This window comes from Narcine bancroftii, chromosome 9 (genome assembly GCF_036971445.1).
Source record: "Narcine bancroftii isolate sNarBan1 chromosome 9, sNarBan1.hap1, whole genome shotgun sequence".
Lineage (NCBI taxonomy): Eukaryota > Metazoa > Chordata > Chondrichthyes > Torpediniformes > Narcinidae > Narcine > Narcine bancroftii.
The window spans coordinates 92,196,135-92,208,829 of record NC_091477.1 but is presented as its reverse complement, the minus strand read 5'-3'; the positions used below and the strand labels follow the sequence as shown (position 1 = coordinate 92,208,829).

The 12,695-nt window shown below is 44.5% G+C and overlaps 1 long non-coding RNA gene across 2 annotated transcripts in view; it reads left to right on the top strand.

Moving 5' to 3' along the window:
* The window catches only part of LOC138743028 (uncharacterized), a 66,344-nt gene that overhangs the window by 37,231 nt on the left and 16,418 nt on the right, over positions 1-12,695 (top strand). Inside the window, exons 4-5 of one of the 2 annotated variants that reach the window (XR_011344606.1) lie at positions 7,701-7,764; positions 11,048-11,115. The exons of the other annotated variant lie outside the window; for it this stretch is intronic. This is a non-coding gene — a long non-coding RNA (uncharacterized lncRNA). The remainder of the gene's footprint in view (positions 1-7,700; positions 7,765-11,047; positions 11,116-12,695) is intronic. 2 annotated transcript variants of the gene reach the window in all.

Below are 12,695 nucleotides of genomic sequence, written 5' to 3'. Positions count from 1 at the left end.
CCTGACAACATCCTCTCAATTAAAACTGTCAAACTCCTTCCAACTGCAGCCCCTTACTTATCTCAATGCAGTAATTTCCATTAATACCCTATCAATTATCTCTGCTTTTTCCTTCCTGCCTCCCAAAAATTTAGATAATTCCCATACATAACCTCCTCCTCATCTTCTGTCATCAGAACTTTAGAATGAACATCAGCTTGTAGACAGCTGAATTCCTTTGTTTCCATTACATTGCTGGTGTAGAAAAAAAAACTAATTAGCTGTAAATTATCTACTCACTGTTACATATACTGTGCGGAACTCCAATTAATAGTACCATTTCCTCCCCCCCCCCCCCCAAAGCTGCTGAGTTGCAGTGAATTAACATCACCCTATGTCACAAGTTCCCTGGATCACATTGTCTATTGCCCAATCAGCTTCCTGCTTCTGAGCTTTTCAACTCCAACTGCCTGAGTGACCTGACTCTAATTGCCAGGTGCAGCCTGTTGAAGTCTGGGATACATGAGTAAGAAGCCTTAAGTGTTCAAGGCTTTGAGATATATATACATATGTATATAATTTTTTTTGGGGGGGGGGTCCTCTGTAACTTGTCTTTGAAAGCAGCAGAGCTCATGAAGAAAACATTTTTAAAGAACAGAATAAAATATGACTAATCTGCTTTTAGAAGAATCAGCCATTTCAAAGTTTATAATGTTTTATTTGGTAGAGAATTCAGGGATGGATTTTACCAGTTCAGTGGCACTTTCCTCAAAGCACTAACATGCACAAATACCCTGAAGGATTAGAAAAAAGCAGCTGGTTACAATTTTATAGTAAACAGGACAGGATGGATTGAGTGATGAGAAGAGAATCGACAAGTTGGGGTTGTTTTCCCCAGTTTAAAGGAGACTGAGCGTGTCCTTGTGGAGATAGATAAAATCATGCATATCGTGAATGGTTAGTCTTTTTTCCCAGGGCAGAGAAGAGGGCAAAATTTATGTGACCTGAGTAGAATGATCACAGTTAGAGGAAGAGTTAGAGAAGGACACAATTCAAAAGTTTGCAAGACATTTGGATGTGTACCTAATATATCTGTGTAAAAATCAAATTGTGTCAACCATTTTTTTAATGTTGAATTGATGGGATTGACTTACATGGATGCTACTTTTGAGGGGTTGAAATTCACATCAGAATCCAAAATATCTTATCAGTAGCAGAATTAATGTAATAATAGAGTCTGTTCATCAAAACACACGTGCTACCATAGAGGAGGTCAGGGCTGTGGTAAGTATCTGTATCATCAGAGGTGTTGGAAGTTCTGATCGGCAGGCAGCCAGGGCCGAGGTGGGAGTCCACAATAGGTGCCTCAGGAACTCTGATGGGCAGGCAGCTGGGTATGATGTGAGAGTCCACATTTGAGTCATTGGGAGCTCCAGCCTGGGGGTGGGAGCAGGGTCAAGGTGAGAGGATAAACATTTATATCTGATCATGACTTTAAAAGTCAGGTATAGAAGGATCATCGAGTGTTTACATGGTCCTTGTTACTTCAGATCATTAGATCATAAGACAGGAGCAGAAATAGGCAATTCAGTCTATTAAGTCTGTCCTGTATTTAATCATGAGCTGATCCATTTTCCCACTTACTTCCATTGGCCGGCCTCTCCATGACCTTTGACACCTATCAATCTCTTTTTTAAATACCCAAATGACCTGGTCTCCACAACTGCCTGTGCCAACAAATTCCATAGATTTACCACCCTCTGGCTGAAGAAATTCCTATCCATTTCTGTTCTAAGTAGACACCCTTCAATTCTAAAATTGTGCTCTCTTGTCTAAGACTCTCCCACCAAGGGAAAAAACTTTTTAAAAAAAAAACATCTACTCTGTCTACAATTTTTAACATTTGAAATGTTTCAATCAGATTCCCCTCGTTCTCCTAAATTGCAAAGACTACAGGCAAAGAGCTGTCAAATTCTCCTCAAATGATAACTCTCTCATTCCTGGAACCACCCTGTGGATCAAATGGAACTTTTTCATTTAAGCTGATATTTGTCAGACTTTGAAGGTGTCCTCAATTGACAACAGTAAGCAACACATATGAGGCTAAACAATCCTTTAAAACCTATTGATTTTTTTTTCAATTTTACTCTTTACTGCTATCAGATTTGAGGCTGCATTAATGAGGGAAACATTGAGAACTTTGCATGCTTAATACTTTTGAAGAGGCCATTCCAATAGTTATACATGCCAAAGATTAGGGCAACTTCGAACATGTTGGATCTTAGCTGTTACTTAAAAATTAATTACTTTCTAACTTAATATCTGCAAAGCACTGTTCTCTAACCAAATCCATTACACTGTGTACATGAGAATCTGAAATCAAGTGTGGTGCAGCTGTGATGAAACCACTATTGTATATATTGGCCATATATAAATGTTATGACCTTTCCTGGTTGACCCTGCTCTCACAGGCCGGATGTGATTCCTCCCCCTTTCTTCCCCATAAATGCTGTCATGCCACAAGTCTGCCCCCACTTCAAGTCCAGGTCAGTGTAAGCAATCAACACAGGGATGCTGTCCATCTCTTGTAAATAAAAGCCTTCAGTCTCTGCAACTTCAATCTTTGTGTAATTGATTGTGCATCAATTTTATTTACAAGATTTTTTTGAGTATATGGACAAGTACATGAAGTTGCATCATCTGGAAATCGACCAGAGAGGCCCCGAGGCAGCCGACAAATTGGTGCTCTGGTGCCACTGCTTCGAAAAGTTCCTCACAGCCTCTGCAGCAGCTATCCATGACAACGAGGACAAGCTCCATCTGCTGGACTCATACATCGGACACCGGATCTACTGGATAGTCCAGGACTGCCAGACATATGGAGCCGCAATGGTCATCCTGAAGGAAAAGTATAAAGTTCAGGTGAACGAGGTCTATGCATGGCAAGTACTCCAATCACGCAGGCAGCAACTAAGGGAACCTTCAGTGATTTCATCAGAGCTCCACAGGAGCTTGCAAGGGACTGCAACTGCCAGGCTGTGAGTGCAGAACAGCACACACAGCTGCTGATCAGAGACGCCTGCATAACATAAGGCAGAGGCTACTCTAACAGAGACAATTGAGTCTACCACAGACCATCGAACTGGCGAACATTGTTGAGGTAGCCATCCACAACATCAAATCAATCTCCAGTGAACATGCAGCCAGCCCATAAGGAAGATGGGGGTCACCAACCTGAGAGGGAGGATCGCAAGCCTTCTCCAGCTCTGAACTGACCACTGCTACTGATGGCGACCACCCGAAGTGCTACTTCTGTGGGCAGGCAAAGCACCTGAAGAAACGCTGCCCTGCCAGGGACGCCATCTGCTCCAACTGCAGGAAGAAAGAATGGTTCGCAAAGTTCTGCAAATCCAAAACAATCCTGAGTTCCAGCAGTGCCACGTGTGAATAGGAGCAGCCATCTTTGATGATGTCACGTCCACTGTCGCTTCTGGGGACATGGAATGGCCACAGAGATGCCAGCGATTACATACCATGCCTTCTTCCCCTTCTCTTCCAGTGAACTACGACGCGGCCCTGTGCATACCATTGGGCAGCCATCTTGGGTGCCATCTTACCAGAACACCTCAGATGACGAACTGACACTGACATCGGTATCCTTCAATCAGGACAGACCCCATTAACTCTCCAGGTCCATGATGGACATCCAGGTGAACAGCCACCCCACCACTTGCCTATTCGACAGTGGAAGGACCAAAAGCTTCATTCACCTGGACTCTGTTTAGCACAACTCCCTCAGAATGAAGCCCACGAATCGCCGAATCTCCATGGCGTCCAAATAATCTGAGACTTAAAGTAAATTTCCTGCAGAGCCCATTGGGCTATTTTCAATCAATTGCATTAGTGCTCATTAAGGTAGGAAACTTTTATTTGCTGTTTATTTTGTCACATTTATAATTTAACTACATAGAAAGCATAATAAAGGAGGACTACTGATCTCTAAAGGCATAGGCTCATGCAATAGACATCTGACTTGACTCAGTCAATTACAAATGCTCTGAAAAAACTCTTGAGATTAATACACTTTGCTCCAAAGGTTTTAACAAACTCACTAGTATTTTTGCCAAGAGAACTGTAATTTTATTCACGTTGTGCTTGCCAAAATTGAGAGGGATACAGCAGTGCAAAATATTCATTTAAAATAAGTACAACGAGTTATATTACTATCCAGGGCAGACTTGTAGGTATTTGTGGTGGTACACCACCAGTCTACTGCAGGCTGCAACCTCTGTACCTGCAGAAGTGTAAGGGGACAGGACAACACCTGGCTGGATCAGTCGGCCTGAATGGATCAAGCACCATCCGGTCGGGTGACTGCTGAGTCTTACCTGGGATACTTGCGAGAGTTGGCCCGACCGTGTCTGGCTGAACCCAGGATAGGTATAGAGGAGGTCGAGAGGCTGATCTGGGACACCTTCATCCAAGGGCTACGCTCGAGGGCCATCCAGCAGAAGCTGCTGGAGGACAACATCTATGCCCTAACCAGGACTGTGGAAGTGGTCCAAACTGTGGAAGCAGCAGCCATGCTCGTCGAAGCCTTCAATTCCCGTTTTCCCCAGCCTCCCTCATGGCCCTCTCACACTGCAGCTGCAGCCCCAGGCCAAGGTGGGGAGGAGAACGTTGCTGAGGCAGGTGCCCAGTGCCCCTGTAAGTACTGTAGGTATTGGAGTGGGTCAGATCGATGATCACACCAAAACTGCCCAGCTAGGAACCTGTATTGTTTCCGATATGGCAAGAAATGCCACTTTGCAAAAGTGTGCCTCTCTAAACCGGCCAGCAGCTCAGCGGCCCTCTTTGACCTCCCTACATCCCCTGTGGACCCCCCACCCCTCCACATGCACGTGCCTGACGGCGCCATTGTCCACGCGACGACTTCGGTCTTCCCCGACTTTGACCGCGCAACATCCAGCCCTACCATCAACCATCGCAGCATGTGCCCCAAGCATCTGCACCAGCCCTCGCCCTCACCACTCGCTGAGAACTACAGTGATGTCACTTCCGGCTGATGTAATGACGTCACTGCCGCTGGACGTGATGATGTAACTTCCGCCGGCACAGTGGACACGGCTGGAGAAGGAGACCATCCATGTAGCGGCTCCCCACGTGCTGCCACCATCTTGGGCCAGGCAGCGCCCAACACAGAGGGCCCCTGATGACATTGAGAACAACGTGGCTGCCCTACCGACACTCCCCATGCCTCCGGGTGCCATCAACTGCCGCACGCCACATCCAGCGACCGATGGCAACGTGGTCAACACGGGTGATGACCAGGCCACCCTATCGACGCTCCCCATCCCTCCAGATAGCGACGACTCTGACTCCGAGATGGTCCTGGTCATCACCACGCTGACCAGGGACATTCCCCATGATCTCGGGCACTCGATGATGGACGTGTAAGTCAATGGGCAGGTAACAAAGTGCCTGTTGGACAGTGGCAGCATCGAGAGTTACGTTCACCCAAGTGTGGCCCACTCCGTAAGGTTAAAGGTCCTCCCCACCACCTGCTTGATCGCCCTCGCCACCAAGAATAAGACTGTTGGTACCCTCTGGCACTGTTCGGTCGATATAATGATGGGAGGGGATTCAGGCTCCTGGTCATGCCCAAACTCTGCGCTCAACTCTTCCTGGACCTGGATTTCCAGTGCCACCTGCAGAGTGTCACCCTTGCCTTCGGGAGGCCCCCAACCTCCATTCATATTGCACAGCACAATCTACCAGCCCCGGGCAACTTGAGGCCTCTTCACACTGGGCATCCTCCCACCAGCACTCTTCCCACATCTTGCACTAGGCTGCAAGCTGATCACTACCAGAAATAGGCACTATTGCACTGCAGACATGGACTTCATCAAGGCGGAGGTGCGGTGACTCCTGGAAGAAAGCGTTATAGAGCCCAGTAACAGCCCTTGGAGAGCCCAAGTCCTGGTGGTCAAAGGGGGAAGTAAGTCGAGGATGGTATTGGATTACAGCCAGACCATTAATCGGTACAGTCAGACCATTAATCGGTACACCCAGCTGGATGCCTACCCCCTGCCGAGGATCACCGACAAGGTCGATGAGATTGCCCGCTACCGGGTTTTCTCCACGATATACCAAATCCATATCCACCCGAAGGACAAGCCCTAAACCGCCTTTGAGGCAGATGGGCGCCTGTACCAGTTCCGCCAGGTTCCATTTGGGATCACGAACAGGGTCTCAGTCTTCCAGCGGGAGGTGGATTGCATGGTAGACTGGCATAAGCTGAAGGCGATGTTCCCATATCTGGATAACGTCACGATCCGTGGCCGTGACCAGCAGGTCCACGATACTAATCTGGAAAAATTCCTCCAGACGACCGCGGCACCACCCGCCTCACCATCCTGGGGTACATCATGGCCCATGGAGTCGTCGGCCCAGATCCGGAATGGATGCACCCATTAATGGAGTTACCTCTCCCGCCCACGCTAAAGGCCCTCCACAGGTGCCTGGGCCTGTTCTCTTATTATTCGCAGTGGGTCCCTCAATTCTCGGACAAGGTCGGCCCACTGGCCCAAGCCACAACTTTTCCCCTCCCACCTGAGGCGCAGGCAGCCTTCACCCGCATCAGGCAAGACATTGCAGACACTACAATGCAGGCTGTGGATGAGGACTTCCCCTTCCAGATGCAGAGCGATGCCTCCAAAGTGGCCCTCGCTGCTACCCTCAACCAAGGGGGGCACCTTGTCACCTTCTTTTCCAGGATCCTCATGGCTCTGAGCTAGGGCACCCCGCCATTAAAAGGAGGCCCAGGCGATTGTGGAAGCGGTTCATCACTGGTGCCACTACCTGGCCGGCAGGAGATTCACGCTCCTTACGGACCAGCGGGCCATGGCATTCATGTTTAACGTTTCCCACAAGAGCAAGATAAAGAATTACAAGATGCTGCGCTGGAGAGTCAAGCTGGCAACCTACAGCTACAACATCTAGTACCACCCCGGGAAGTTTAACGACTCCCCTGGTGCCTTCTCTCACACCTGCACATCTATGCATGACGACAGGTTGCAGACATTGCAGGAGTCCCTCTGCCATCCGGGCGTCACCAGGTTGTACCATTTCGTTAAGTTCAGAAATCTGCCGTACACCATCGGAGACGTCAGGGACATGACTGAGGCCAGTCGGGTCTGTGCAGAGTGTAAACCACGATATTTCCGCCCCCCCCCACCCCCCCACTCCAGGCCCACATTGTAAAGGCTACTTGGCCTTTTGAGCATCTCTGCATGGACTTCAAAGGAAGTCTTCCACGAACCGAAACGTCTACTTCCTCACGGTAGTGGACGAGTACTCATGCTTCCCTTTCACCTTCCCTTGTCCAGACACCTCCCCAGCCACCGTTATCAGGGCCCTGGGGCAGATCTTCACCATGTTTGGCTTCTCCCGCCTTCATCCACAGTGACCGAGGGCCTAGTTTCCTGAGCGACGAGGGGTATTGTGACCAGTCGCATGACAAGCTATAACCCAAGAGGCAATGGGCAAGTGAAACACAAGAATGGGGTGGTCTGGAAGGCAGTCCTCCTGGCTCTCAGATCAAAAGGGTTGGCTGTTGAATTCTGGCAGGATGCCCTGCCTGAGGCACGCCATGTCATTAGGTCACTGCTGTGCACGGCTACCAATGAGACCCCTCACTAACATTTGTTCTCATTCCCCAGGAGGTCAGCGACTGGAATGTCACTCCCAGCATGGCTCACATCCCCGGGACCGGTGCTTCTGCATGTAAGGACACAAAAGGCCAAAGACCTGGTGGAGCAGGTGTTCATCCTTCATGCAAACCATAACTACGCTTTCATTAGGTTCGGCAGTGGCAGAGAGAACACCATCTCAACCAGGGACTTGGCATCAACAGGACCACCCACCACACCACACTCCAACCCAGGACGATGCTGACTGGGCATACATCCCCCACCCCCATGCAGCTATGGGCACGCAGGCCCTCCTTGACCACCAGGGGTCCGCTTCAGCCTCAAGAGACAAACCCACCCCCCCACCCATCCAATACAACTCATATATGTCGACCCCAGCCCCCCTGCCCCCCCGCCCACCCATCCATGCAGTACTATACCAGCCACACACACCCCTGCCACCACCCCCCCACTTCCTCTCTGCCCAGTGACCAGGAGCCAGTCCTTCGACGGTCTCAGAGGACCCCCCCCCCCCCCCGGTGGCCACCAAATCACCTCAACCTATAAATATTGTGTACACATAGTTGGTGTGATTCCTTGTTACTGCCCCCCCCCCCCCCCCCCACCTCCGGGTAGTCTTTGCCTTTACCTTATGTGTGTCTGATTCTGTCTAACAGCGCACCACAGTATTGAAGCCATTTAGGCTGATATAAAATGAAAAGAGAAATCACTTACTGCCATAGTGAATATTCTTGCAGTATGTGAGGTATTAGTTGAAATTATTGATGTTTGGTATCTCAAAGAGAGTGTAAAAGGCATATTGAACCTACCACTATAGTACAATGAGTACTGCATCATGCACCTAGACACAAAATAGAACGGAAAGGTGAACTAAGTATGAAGATTTGATTGATTATTCCAGTGCAACAATTCATATTTTATGATTTTTTAAATGAAGCACAGAAGGATCCCTCATAATTGCAGAATAGAAAAAAAAATCTGAATCGAAACTCATAGGCATAGTTTCCCTAAATGCACTGCATGGCAGTGTTAATCTGTTCTTACAGAAAACACTCTAATCAGTAAACTTGACTTTCAAAGAATAGTGCAAAGAGCATATAATTAGCAGAATCACACACTAATCAGTAGTTTTTAAAATTTGGCTGTGGTTGTGCTTTTTGTTCAAAAATAATCTTACTTAGCATTATAAACAACTTGCATTGAAAAGATCACATTGCACTTGACAATACCCTCACAGAATATACAGCCTAGAAAAAGAGCATTTAATTCTGTCAAACTGTTTAGTTAAGTTCCTTCCATGTTACTCTTTCTAAATCTACCAACATTATCCTTTATTCCTGTCTCTCACCATAAATTCCAGTCTCCTTTCAAATGCACCTCTGCTATAAACTTCAAAGCTCAGTTTGGTGTAGAATTCCACATTCTTACATTTTCACTGGGTGAAGAGTTTACTCTTGAATTCCATTTTTGATTTCACAGTGACTTTCTGAAATATCTTCTGACAGTGTTCTCTCACACGTTAGTCAAACATCGTCTTCTCCAAGACCTCCAAACAGAGCAGCTAAGAGAATCATCAATGATGTTTGAAAAACTTCTCTCCAATATTTTTCCAAACTGGGGAAAGTATGGAACATATGGATTAAAGAAGCATCACTTATTTTGCATTTATCATAAGGAGGATTTATATCTGAGTAAAAACAAGATAATTTAACTTTAGACATGTGGGCCCTATGAACCACTTTGAATTGCAGCAGACAGTGGTGAGAACATAGAGATATAGTGTTAATCAGTTGGAAAATAGAATCCCAAACCTCATTGGAAAGCAAAAGGTTAAAATCCTGCTCTCAGGCATTCTTAATTTGGACTAAAGGGGCATGTCTTAGACAAGTCAACTTGTCATAAATAAGATATTAACCCTTTACCAAAAGATTGTAATCCAAAAAAATGTATCAAGAATATTTACCTCAGGAGCTCTAGGAAGTCAGGGATCTGAGATTGAATAAAATGCCTGATTTGTAGTATCTGAAAAAATGAGCATTTGGTAAATTGAATTTTCCAACCAATTGTTCAAAAATAAAATGCAAAACTGTCATCAATAAAAAGGTCTTTAAACTATTTAATACCCAATCTATACCAATCTTTAAAAGGAGAATCCTGCAAGGAAAACTGAAATCCAAAACACCTTCTAAACTGAACCCATCTTCTCAAACTTTATTTAACAACCAGATTGTCAGTTAGTTTTTATGAAACAATAGAAAGGGAGGACCCAAGAAATGCCATGACAGAGACATTTTTGGTGGAATTTAATTCCATTTCTATTCAAGCAGGATGGTCAACTCCATTATGAAATTGTAACAAGAACATAAGGTTAAGCATATTGACCACCCAATAATAAAATCTGAAATTAGGGAGCGCTAAACATTTGAAGATGAGCTTTATTTAAAAAAGGGTGCCTTCCTTGCCATAGATAACATGATACAAGTGAATTAAGTGAGTCAAAAAATAGGAATAAAAATTAGTATAGGCTGAAAGATATGCAAACATTTATGTAGACTGTTCATTTTAATAGAATATGACTGTGACCACTCACAGAAATAGAAAAAGGAGACCATTTCATTAAAGACAGTTTCACACGCTTAAGTAGAGATTTTTTCCCTAAAAGATGCTTAGGATTATATGTCATTGTAATGTCAAAATAAGTAAATTGATCTTTCACAATCTTAAAAGGAAAATTAGAAAACATTAGTACAGGAGAATTTAAAGGGAAAAGTAAATGCAGATTTAACTTGTATCCTGAAATCTGACTAAATTGAGAAAGAATAACCTGCAACAACAGAAGATGCAATTCAAAAGCATTCAATTTTAACTCTAAATTTATTAATGACTATTAACAATATAATGTTTTAACCCAATGAACTCCACTATATGTATCTACAAATATACAGATATCATATCTTCATAAACAGTGTGCATGTAAAAAAAATATCCCAGACCATTACAGTTGTGCCCAATATTCAAAAAGAGAAAAATACCCCCAAAACCCAAGGTCAATCAGTCAAGTCAGTCAGTCCAAAAACACAGTCCACAGAATTCAGACTCCAAGTTCAATGTCTAAATTCAATTCTTTAACAAAAGGATGTCATATTGAACGGAGAGAGAAATGACTGATGTTGCATTGTCATAAGTTAACAAATCCTTTTTCAAGGCTTCTTTAGATGTCTTCCCTCAGTTCTCAAATTGTGGTTTTGACCCGTTAACTATGAGGCATATGCCTTTCACACAGCTATCCAGTTGGTCTCTGCCGTTCCAACTGCTGTTCTGAATATTCCGTTCTCTCTCTCTCTCTGTTTGCACAGCTCAACCCAACAGCACCACAAGTCACACAGAATTCCATCCTTTATGATGACAGTCCACAGTCTAAAAGGTCAGTCTGTGGTCCATAACAATGGATGGTAAAGAAGTATCGGGGTTTAATATGAAAAGCAAAAAGTCACCTGCATAAAGGGAAAATTTATGTTCAATTCTCTTCCTATTAATCCCTCAAATATCTCAGCACTTGTGAAATGCAATTGCTGGAGGATCTAAGACCAAATCAAAAAGTAATGGAATTAAAGGACAGACTTGAGAGTACCCCATTGGAGAATGAATGGTTTAGATTGTTGTAAGTTAGAGAGAATTGAAGCAGTAGGACATGAATATAGTAATTTAATCCATGTAATAAAATTAAATTTTTCCAAGATTGTAAATAGATAACCTCACGCCACCCAATCAAATGCTTTTTCTGCATCGAACAAGAGAATGCAATCCAGGAGTGCAATGGAAGGTGAATACAAAATATCCAATAAATGAAGTATATTAAAATAAGAATAATGGTTTTTAATAAAACCAGTCTGATCTTCCAAAATAATCGATGGTAAAATGTTCTCCAGTCAACAAGCCAAAACTTTAGCCAAGGTCTTCATATCCAATATTTTCATAAAGAAATTGGCCTGTAAGAGGAACGCTCAGCTGGATCTTTTCCCTTCTTCACTATGACAGATACACGAGTTTCATTAAAAGATAACAGAAGATAAATGAATTGGTTAACACAGAATTTAATGGGGAATGAGCAATTTAGAAAAAGATTTGAAAAACTCTACAGGATACCCATCCAGTCCTGGACTTTTACCTGATTGTAATGAAGAGATAACAAACATTATTTTATCTTGTGAAATAGGTTCTTCCAAATTCAAAACATTATTCAGAGAAAGCGTGGGAATATTTATGCAGTTCAAAAAACCATTGTTACACTGTTATTATTAATAGATTCAGAGGTATAAAGTCTAGAATAGAATTGTCTGAATGTATCATTTATTTTAGAATAGTCAGTAGTATTATTACCATTGTAGCAATTGTGTCACTGCAAAATTAAGAACAAGTAAATGATCAGATGTCATCGAGTCAAAGTTCAGTAAAAGTAGTTTACTCGGTCACCTGCAGATTTTTAAAACCTCGTATGTTACAAATAACATTACTCAGAACCTCACAAGCTAGTTCGATTAAGACTCTGGTGAGCTGCTACATGCCTCCCCCCCCCCCCACCCCAAAGAACCAGGATTTAGGAGGCTAAATCTCTGGTGCCATTACTGTCCACCGCTCTTGGCGGTCATCCGCACCTTCGCATTGGGGGGTCGTGGCAAAGACCAATCAAGGTTGAGATGAGCGGGCTTTAATCGGTCATTCATAAATGTCTCTGGATGTCAGTACACAAGTTGTACAATTGTTCCATAGCACTCTCAAGGGGGTATCATACAGCCTCTGTAAGGGTGGCCTATGTGTACCTTTACACACCATCACAGAGTTTCTTTGGAATGAGGGATGTTGTTATTCCATGCCTTGATATGGGAACTAGGGCCAACTTTCCAAGCCGGTCCCACAATCTGCCGAAGACTTCAGTCAGTGACACATCCTGTCCACATACTGTGGGCACGAGCTCCCCAGGTACAATGAGTAGGGCACCATAAA